This window comes from Lycium barbarum, chromosome 1 (assembly GCF_019175385.1).
Source record: "Lycium barbarum isolate Lr01 chromosome 1, ASM1917538v2, whole genome shotgun sequence".
Taxonomy (NCBI): Eukaryota; Viridiplantae; Streptophyta; class Magnoliopsida; order Solanales; family Solanaceae; genus Lycium; species Lycium barbarum.
Genome location: NC_083337.1, coordinates 36,937,765 through 36,946,350, shown reverse-complemented (window position 1 = coordinate 36,946,350; position 8,586 = coordinate 36,937,765). Strand labels below are relative to the sequence as shown.

Sequence of the window (8,586 nt, the reverse complement as noted above, 5' to 3'; positions counted from 1 at the left end):
TACATACTACATTGCATAAGGGAACTAGTACACAACCAGGTCCCTCATACACTATTTGGTGGATGCACAGCTTATATTAATACCGATACTAATAAGAAATGAAATTGAGGCGACTTGAAAAGTCTAATTTTGATCATGCACGATAGCATAATCGAAGAATTAATATGATATATATTTTTTTTAAAATAATCAGGCGAATAGTGCCATTGACACTACATGTTCTATTGCGCTGTAAACTATAATCATTTTAAAAAAAAAAAAAAATGTTTTTTATTACATAAGTGTCATTTCACGATTGCCCTCAAAGGGCATTGATATTTAATTTTTGCCCCTCAAATTGGTGGTCTTTAATTTTCTTCCTTCATCTAATATTCCGAGATCTTGGGTTCAAACTTTGGCTCAATCCAAAAAAAAACAAGAATTTCAGAAGGCAGAGTTTCGTAGCAAAATTAGGCCTATTAGGACAAAAGTTAGGCCCTAAGACATAATTTTGCAAAATTTCAACTGAATTAAAAAAAAACAATTGCCTTAATGCAACTTAAGGTATAAGGCAAAACTCTACCTTAAGGCAGAGTTTGAGACAAAATTCTGCCTTGCGAATCTAAACTCTATTTTGCAATTATTTTTTTTTAATTTTTAACTAAGCGGGGGTTCCAACCCGGTAGCAAAGGGCAAAAAATAAATACCAGTGCCTTTGAAGGTCATTTCGCGAAGGAAAAAAAAAATTACATAAATGATAAAACCCAAATGTTTTTTTCGATTGCATAAAGCCCAAAGATCACATAATTACACCTTTACTACAATAAAATAAACAATCAATCTTCGCATTTTTTGCTGATGCAGCTTCATAGATGTTTCCTAGTTCCTGTGCCACAAAACATGATGACCGCAAAGAAAAATCAATTAAGAAAGTGATATATGTCTATACACAATTACTTATACTCTAGTATTACTTTCAATAAAGAATTGGATGTTTCTACTGTAAAAATAAAGCCAATTAGTCTTTATACAATTATTATAAGAAATCACGACCATTTAATACGGCTTTTAGACAAATCCGTTGCCGAAAAATTGCGGATAATATGGCTGTCAAGTGAAAGAGGAAAAATATGTTATCTTCTAAAACAATTTAATTATTTTTTTACCAAAAGTGCGCTGTTTGGCCAAGCTTTTTGGAGAAAATAAATACTTCTAGGGAGTAGCAGAAGCAGTTTTAAGAAGCTAAAAAAATAGATTTTGCCCAGAAGTCCTTTTCTGAAAAACACTTTTGAGAAAATACACTTAGAAGCACTTTTTAAAAGCTTGGTCAAAAACTAATTCTTGCTCAAAAGTGCTTTTTAAATTAATTGTCTAAACACAAATTGATTTTCGCCAAAAATACTTTTCAAAATAAGCTGATTTTAAAAGCTTGACCAACAACAATACAAATCACATGTAAATTATACTGATCGACATGCTTTAAAGCTGGCGTGTTATATATATCCCGACATACGAAAAAGATAATTCATCAGAAAATGTTCATTAAGCATTGGAACATTAATAATTACAGTCAAACATCTCTATAACGGCACCTGCATATAATAGCACCTCTCTATAACAACCAAGCTTTTTCGGAACCGATTTTTTATGTTATATTTTACTTCTCTATAACATCATTTCACCTATAACAGCAACAACCAACTTTATAACAGTACGCTCTTTGTAAAATTACTCCCCATATAACAGCTATCTTTTTTTTTTTTTGGTAATATAATAATTAATCATCTTTATAAAAATAGATATCTATGATTACCAATAATAAGTATATAGATTTTGACCAAATATTTGATCATTTAATACACTATTTATGACAAAAAAAATATCATATGAATATATATTTTTTCATCATTAAACGATTTTCCTTTGTTGTACAAAGAGTGATTAAGCTTATAACTTGACAATTAAAAATGAAAATTAGATTTTATGCATCTTTTTTGCCTATAATAGCGAAAAATTAATTAAATGTCAATGTTGTTATAGGTGTATAACAGTCATTCTCTATAACAGCTGAAAATTTTCGGACCCAATGATGCTATTATAGAAAGGTTTGATTGTAGCTAGGAACACAGATATGGAAGGAAAAAAATTATAGAAACACAGATAATGCATTTACCTGTTTTTGTTTATATCAAGTCATTTTGATTTAAACATCAATTACACGTAATTGCTAGTAACAAGTGAGATCAATAACCTAAAAATAAGATAAATAACCTTCTACCATGCAAAAAATTATACAAAGGTGTGTTTGATATGAATGAAAATGTTTTTCTTTATTTGAAAAATCTTTCCTTGGAAAATACTTAAATGATTTTTTTTATTTATTCTCTGGTATTTGGTAAGTAGCCGAAAATATTATCCCAAAAACATATATATATAATATAATCCAGGAAAACATTATAAGAGTTGGGGGTCGGGACGAGTGTAGAATGTCACTTATCCAACTTGTTTTCTTTATTCTCACCAGAAGTTCATTTTTTCTGATTTTTCAAAAACTTATTTTCAAAGAGAAAATGTTCATTAAAATATTTTGACCTACCAAACATGAGAAAACTAAAAAACATTTTTCCGATTATATTTTCATCCGTACCAAACAAACTCTAAATAGTGTAAACACCATCCACTCCCTTAATTCTTTGCTACATAGCACTCCCTAACGGTTTTCACTCACATCAACTTCTATTTGATCAGATGAACTTTGTGTCCAAACGAAATTTCACGAAGGCGGTAGCGATGACTTGTAATGTAGTATATGGTGGTGGATGTGGAGGTGATAGTAACTTGTGGTAGTATGGTGGAAGTGGTGATGGAGATGGTGGCGGCACGACTTGTAATAACTAAGTTGTCGAACTTGGGTGCGAGTGTCCGATACGGATTGCGGATCTAGAGGTCGGTCCTTTATGATCTAAATTTTAAGATTCGCGGGTACGGATCCAAGTATGGATATAGATAGTTGGATTAGGCTAAAAAGTAATTCAAATATCTGAAAATAGAGTTATAAATATATGCCCAAAATACAGTGGACCATTAGAAGGAAAAGAATGCACGAATTTTTTAGAGCAAGTTTAAATCTATAATTATTATTATTATTAAGTACATATGCATCTTCTTACTATTTTTATGTGTAACATGGCTATTACAAGTGATATAGAGGTGTAATGTGGCTATTGCAATAGCCCTAGCTTTTGTTTTGATTTTAGAAATCATTGTCTAATTTAAATTTCTCTATTAATTTTGGTCAAAGTACCCAAAATCGTTTGACCAAATCAGGTACGGATCCCACAGCCACATCCACACCAATGTCGTGTCGACACAGATGCGGTACTGAAAGTGAAGAGTCCGAATAACTAAGCGTAATAATAACAATTTGCATTATCTGTGACTAGTTAATGAGCTAACTAGAGTTCTGTAACAATTGGATTTTACGAAAAATGGTTAGAGTATTCAAATTGAATTTGCGGTTGATGAAATTTATGTTATTCGTATTTATAAAATGAGAGAATATATGCACAGGCAGCTAGGTCTCATTATAATTGTCGTTTGTCTCAAAATAATTGTCACTTTAGGAATTCAAGACTAAAGTTGATAATTGCTTCCAATTATACCTTTAACATTAAAGAAGTACTATCCACAATATTTAAGAGGAAACATAAGTCTATCTTTATTAAACAGGTGTAACATATAGTAAGTTAAATCTTGTAAAAAAGGGCAGCCCGGTGCACTAAGTTCCCGCTATGCGCGGGGTCCGGGGAAGGGCCGGACCACAAGGGTCTATTGTACGCAGTCTTACCTTGCATTTCTGCAAGAGGTTGTTTCCACGGCTCGAACCCGTAAGTTAAATCTTGTAGTATTTATTATTTTCTTAAGGGGCGTTAAAAAGCTAAAGCGACATTTAAAATGAGACCGAGAAAGTAATTGATTTGCTTACGGATCGATGACTTCCTCTTAGCATTTCAAACAACTGCAGAAAGTTGGACGTCAATGGATGGGTTTACAGCAGTTTCCGGCTGTGCAGGCTCATCATTATCGGCATTACTGTTAATATAGTTGTTCCTCCTACATGTGGTAGTGTATAAACACCACCATGCAAAGGCTAGAATAGCTGATACAATGCCAACGCCTAGTGCCATCGTAATATATAGGATATGTATACTCAGTGTCAACTCCATTATTAATTAGCAATTTGACAAACTCAGTATGTTTGTTTTCATGGGGTATTTATAGTCCGTGGAGGATGGTAATTAAGTCCACTCATATTGTCGACATGTTTTCTACGATTCTACCCGATTTACCAACTCAAAGTTATAGTGGACTGTTTAATCTCTAACCATGATGACAATGCATATGTAATATGTATTCAACGAGTGACGACGATGCAAAAAATATTAAATATTGTTACGGAATTGACTTCCAAATGAAAGGATCAATGCGTTTTTATAATTTAAGTAGGATTTCTACTTTTTCTAACCATGACAAAGGGGCATAGATCTGGATTATTAGTGACGTATACACAGAATGTCAATTATGGAGGAAAGGAATAATGAAGAGACGAGTAGGATAAGATTTCTTGGTTTTGCGTTGCAAGTGTAAGTGCGAGGAAATTAAGGTTCTAAATAAACTTCACTATCACGTAGTTTAAATGAAATCTTTTCCTTTTGACGTTTAAATGAAATCTGAAGGCTGCAATTTATTGCCCCTGTAATTATTAAACAAACTACGGTCGTTAACTTTTCGAGTTTATTAAAAAAATTAATATATAGTCCAACATGTTGGACCTTTTGAGTATTTTAATATTATAATCTATATAAATATATAAAGCAGGGCATAGCTCCGCCTACGTGGCATGCTTAAAAATTCGGGAAAGGTTTTTATCTTTTTCCTCAAATTTCTGAGGTTTTCCCCTAATTTTTCCCATTTATTAAGTAAAAAATGAAAAAAAGAACGGTCAGCGGTTAACAAAACGTTTAGTTTTCCTCCGTTGATAGTCGTTTACCAAAACCCTTTCGTCTTTATGGCTGCATTCCAAACGCTGCTATCTCTCCTCTCTCATCCCTGGGGAAAAAAAAATCTTCCCCCTTCATGTATTCCATTCGTTGGGAGTTGCAATGATCTTTTTCTTTTTGATCACTGACAACCCATCAAATTTGCTGATCTTTTTCTTTTTGATCACTGACAACCCATCAAATTCGCTGTCAAACTTGCAGAACATGTGACTCAATTGGAATTCAATTAGTTGACATTCAAAGTTGGTAACTTAAGAAGAAAAAGGCTCCTAATCTCTTCATTTTTTCCCCCAAAATCTAACAAACACTATTGTATTCTTTCTCCAAAATATCAGCATCAAATATTTTCACTTTTTACTCTCTTCGTTTTTTTTAAATAACCGGAAAAACGACTTTGGACTGTCTTTTCGGTACGTACCGTCACCAAATTTTCAAGCTTTGCTTATTCCGCTTCAATTTCTTGCAGTTTTGATCACAAAATGGAAGAGAAGCATTTATATCCTTCAGTAATTGGAGCAAAAGATCAACCAGTGTTTGAGTAATTGATAATGTTTTACTTCTCCCCTTTTTCTTCTAAGTTAACTTTTTGCATCAAGATCTACTATATAGTTACTTTGCCTACTGATGGAGTTTGCGTCATTGAGACACTAACATTAACTCATGAATTTGGTAATTTTTCTAAAGCAATAGTACCTATTTTAGATTAATTGCTCATTGTTTCTACTTTCCTGCTTACCACTTAATTAATATACTTATTAGTCAATATTCTTTTGTGCTTTCTTAATCTTTTCATTAGAATTTGTTTCTCTTTTGTAATTACCCACATAGAATATTTGATCTTGTTGTTACTTCGATGTATTTTCCCCTGTTTTGTGCTTTTTGTTGGTCAATTGAAATTAACTCTTTGTTGGTCTACCGTGATTCACTACAAATGGTGTATGAAGAAAGAAAGTAAAGGAAAATAAAGGTTTGGAAAATTCTGATGAAAATGGTCCTCTAACAACAATTCCAGTAAGATGGTACGTTACGTTTGTAAAGTTTTGGGTCTTAATAGTAGTCTGTGAAAAGATGGATAGGCAGTGTTGAGTCATATAATATATTGTAAATTGAAGGGAGTGGACTTTTCTACTCGAGGAAGAAAGGGGTATTTGAAATTTTGGATGCAGAAGAAAGCAGACTATATGTGCAGCTTGATTTGGATACATAGTTGACCATGAAAATGACCTGAGGTTTCTGCTTTAGTCAAGAAACCAGAAAAATCATGTTCTATCTTGAGTCTGATATCAAGCAACATGATCAACAACAATATTCTGAAAAATTCACCTTTTTTACATGTAATTCATTGAGGCCTTTCACTTTGGACTTCATTTTGTGCACTCTTTGTTTATCATACGCTCTGCTATAGATAGGAGGATCTCAACTCAATTGAAATAACATATTATCTCAAATATATGATTTGGCTGAGGAGGGCCTGCAAATGAACTATTATGATGTGAAGAGGATGATTGAAACATTTATTCTGCTTCCCAATTATCCGAGTCTCCAAGGGCTGTGAATGTTTCTTCATTCGTGGGAAGGCTAAAGGTATTAACTTGACAACAACTCTCCTTCTGAAATTGGAAATTCTAAATGTAATTGAGTTTCCAGTGAATTTAAGTGTTATTTAAATTTCTTTTATAATGTTAGAGTGTACATGCATTTCCCCGTGCAAATGCCAAATTATAAAGTACAAGTATGATATTTGTATAGGTTGTATCTAATGAGCTATACAATATATTGGACTATAGGAAGCCTTTCTTTTGCACCAAACAAAGGGAAGAACCATTGATGTCGATTTGCAAAGGTGAGTTCGTTTAAATTTCTACTTTAGCTTTACGTTTTATATTTGTATATGCTAATGCATGACACTCTTTGTTGGTTTGTAAGGTGAGTATGTTGAAGTTTATTATCTATGATTATGCTTTATAGTATTTTAGCGATTAATACGTGAGCAGGCATTAAATTCGTGATCTGATGAGAAAAAATTGTGCTTTTTGGGACCACCGATAAGTATTGTTGTTGCACGAGGGTAAAGAACCGTTGTATTACTTTTTCCGCCTTTTGTGAGTTGTATGAAAGAAGTTTTATTCAAAGTGCAGTTGTATCAATGGTTGAAGTTTTTGTGAAACCTCTTTTTAAGTTTCTGCCATTGCTAAAATTTATGTCAAGGAGTCGATATTGAAAGGCATTTGAATTGATAGAGAAAGAAGTCTACATACATAGTCTGGAGTTCTATGAACCAGCCCGTGGCGTTCGAAATTTTCATGCATTTTCATAATGATATTCTTGGAATCAAGTAGTTGGAAAAGTATACAGTTGTAAACCTTTGTCATCTCTTTTTTCCTGTTTGGGAGAATTGTGTTTAATTTGATTCATTTCTTAAAAGAACATGATACTGGTCTTCTATCTACCTGCCAAATTTCTTCACAAACTATTTGTTATGAGCTACTTCATTAGTTTCAATCAGTCATCTTTTCCCCCCACCTTTTCAAGGCAAAAAGACTTGTCAATTTGCTTTCTCCTTAATCCAGATCATTCAACGGACTTATTCAAACCCATTAATTTTCCAACCTTTTAAGGTCATATGACCTCAGCATGCACAGTTTTGTACCTGTCTTATGTTAAGATGGTATTCCACTCAAGACACCTCTCTGTTAAAAATCACAAGCCAGCATACTACTTGGCTACTTGGCTGACTTATGGATATAGGACAATCTATGCGTCTAACATGGATATGTTAAATTCTTAGTGTGTATCCAAGGTATCTTAGAAGATCTCACAAAGCGCACTTCTGTTAGACATGCATGTGTCAAATGAAATTGCTTATACATGACACACAAGGAACACCACTAATCACATTGCTTGATATGCTACAGGAACCAACAGATCTACCGGGTCGTACAACATGTTAAGAGGGAAGACAGAAATGGCAAGACTAATCAAATTGCTCTTTGCAGAATTCATTCATGCAATGTGGAGGGAGAAAAACTATAGAATATTCGAAAATGCAGCAAAAGCCGGTGAAAGTTTTGCAAGAGAGAGTGTATATTCAATTTCAAAGCTGTGGCGGTCTGAAATGGCTACTGCAGAGGCTTTACTTTCTAATTTATTTAGCTCTTTTCGTGTGCTGTAAAGTTAAATTCAGGAGATAGCAGATTTTTAATAGGACTTGGAGTTGGAGTTATCCGGGAGATTAGCTATCTGTGAACTTCCTATGTTTTGTATTTCTTCACTTGGTGACTAATAAAAATGTTAAATTACCGACATAAAAAGAAAACTCAAAAAGTAATTTCGGAGTCGTGGCTAATTGCTTTAAGGATTATTTAGATAAGCGGTGATTGAATAATGTTTATTAGTGTTTCTTTTTTACCATATTCTTGAAAATTTTATGACGAGTAAATTTATAAAGATACTATCTCTCAATTTAATTGACATGTTTCACACCGCGCGAAGCGCGGGTGAATTTACTAGTAATTATATTAAAGTAACTCATATTCGAGTTCTTCAT

General features: G+C 33.1%; 1 long non-coding RNA gene across 1 annotated transcript; it reads left to right on the top strand.

Moving 5' to 3' along the window:
* Positions 1-4,981: 4,981 nt before the first annotated feature.
* On the top strand, positions 4,982-8,374 carry LOC132634787 (uncharacterized). The gene is made up of 3 exons (XR_009580338.1): positions 4,982-6,623; positions 6,789-6,882; positions 7,955-8,374. It is a non-coding gene; the product is annotated as an uncharacterized LOC132634787 (long non-coding RNA).
* The last annotated feature ends 212 nt before the right edge of the window (positions 8,375-8,586 follow it).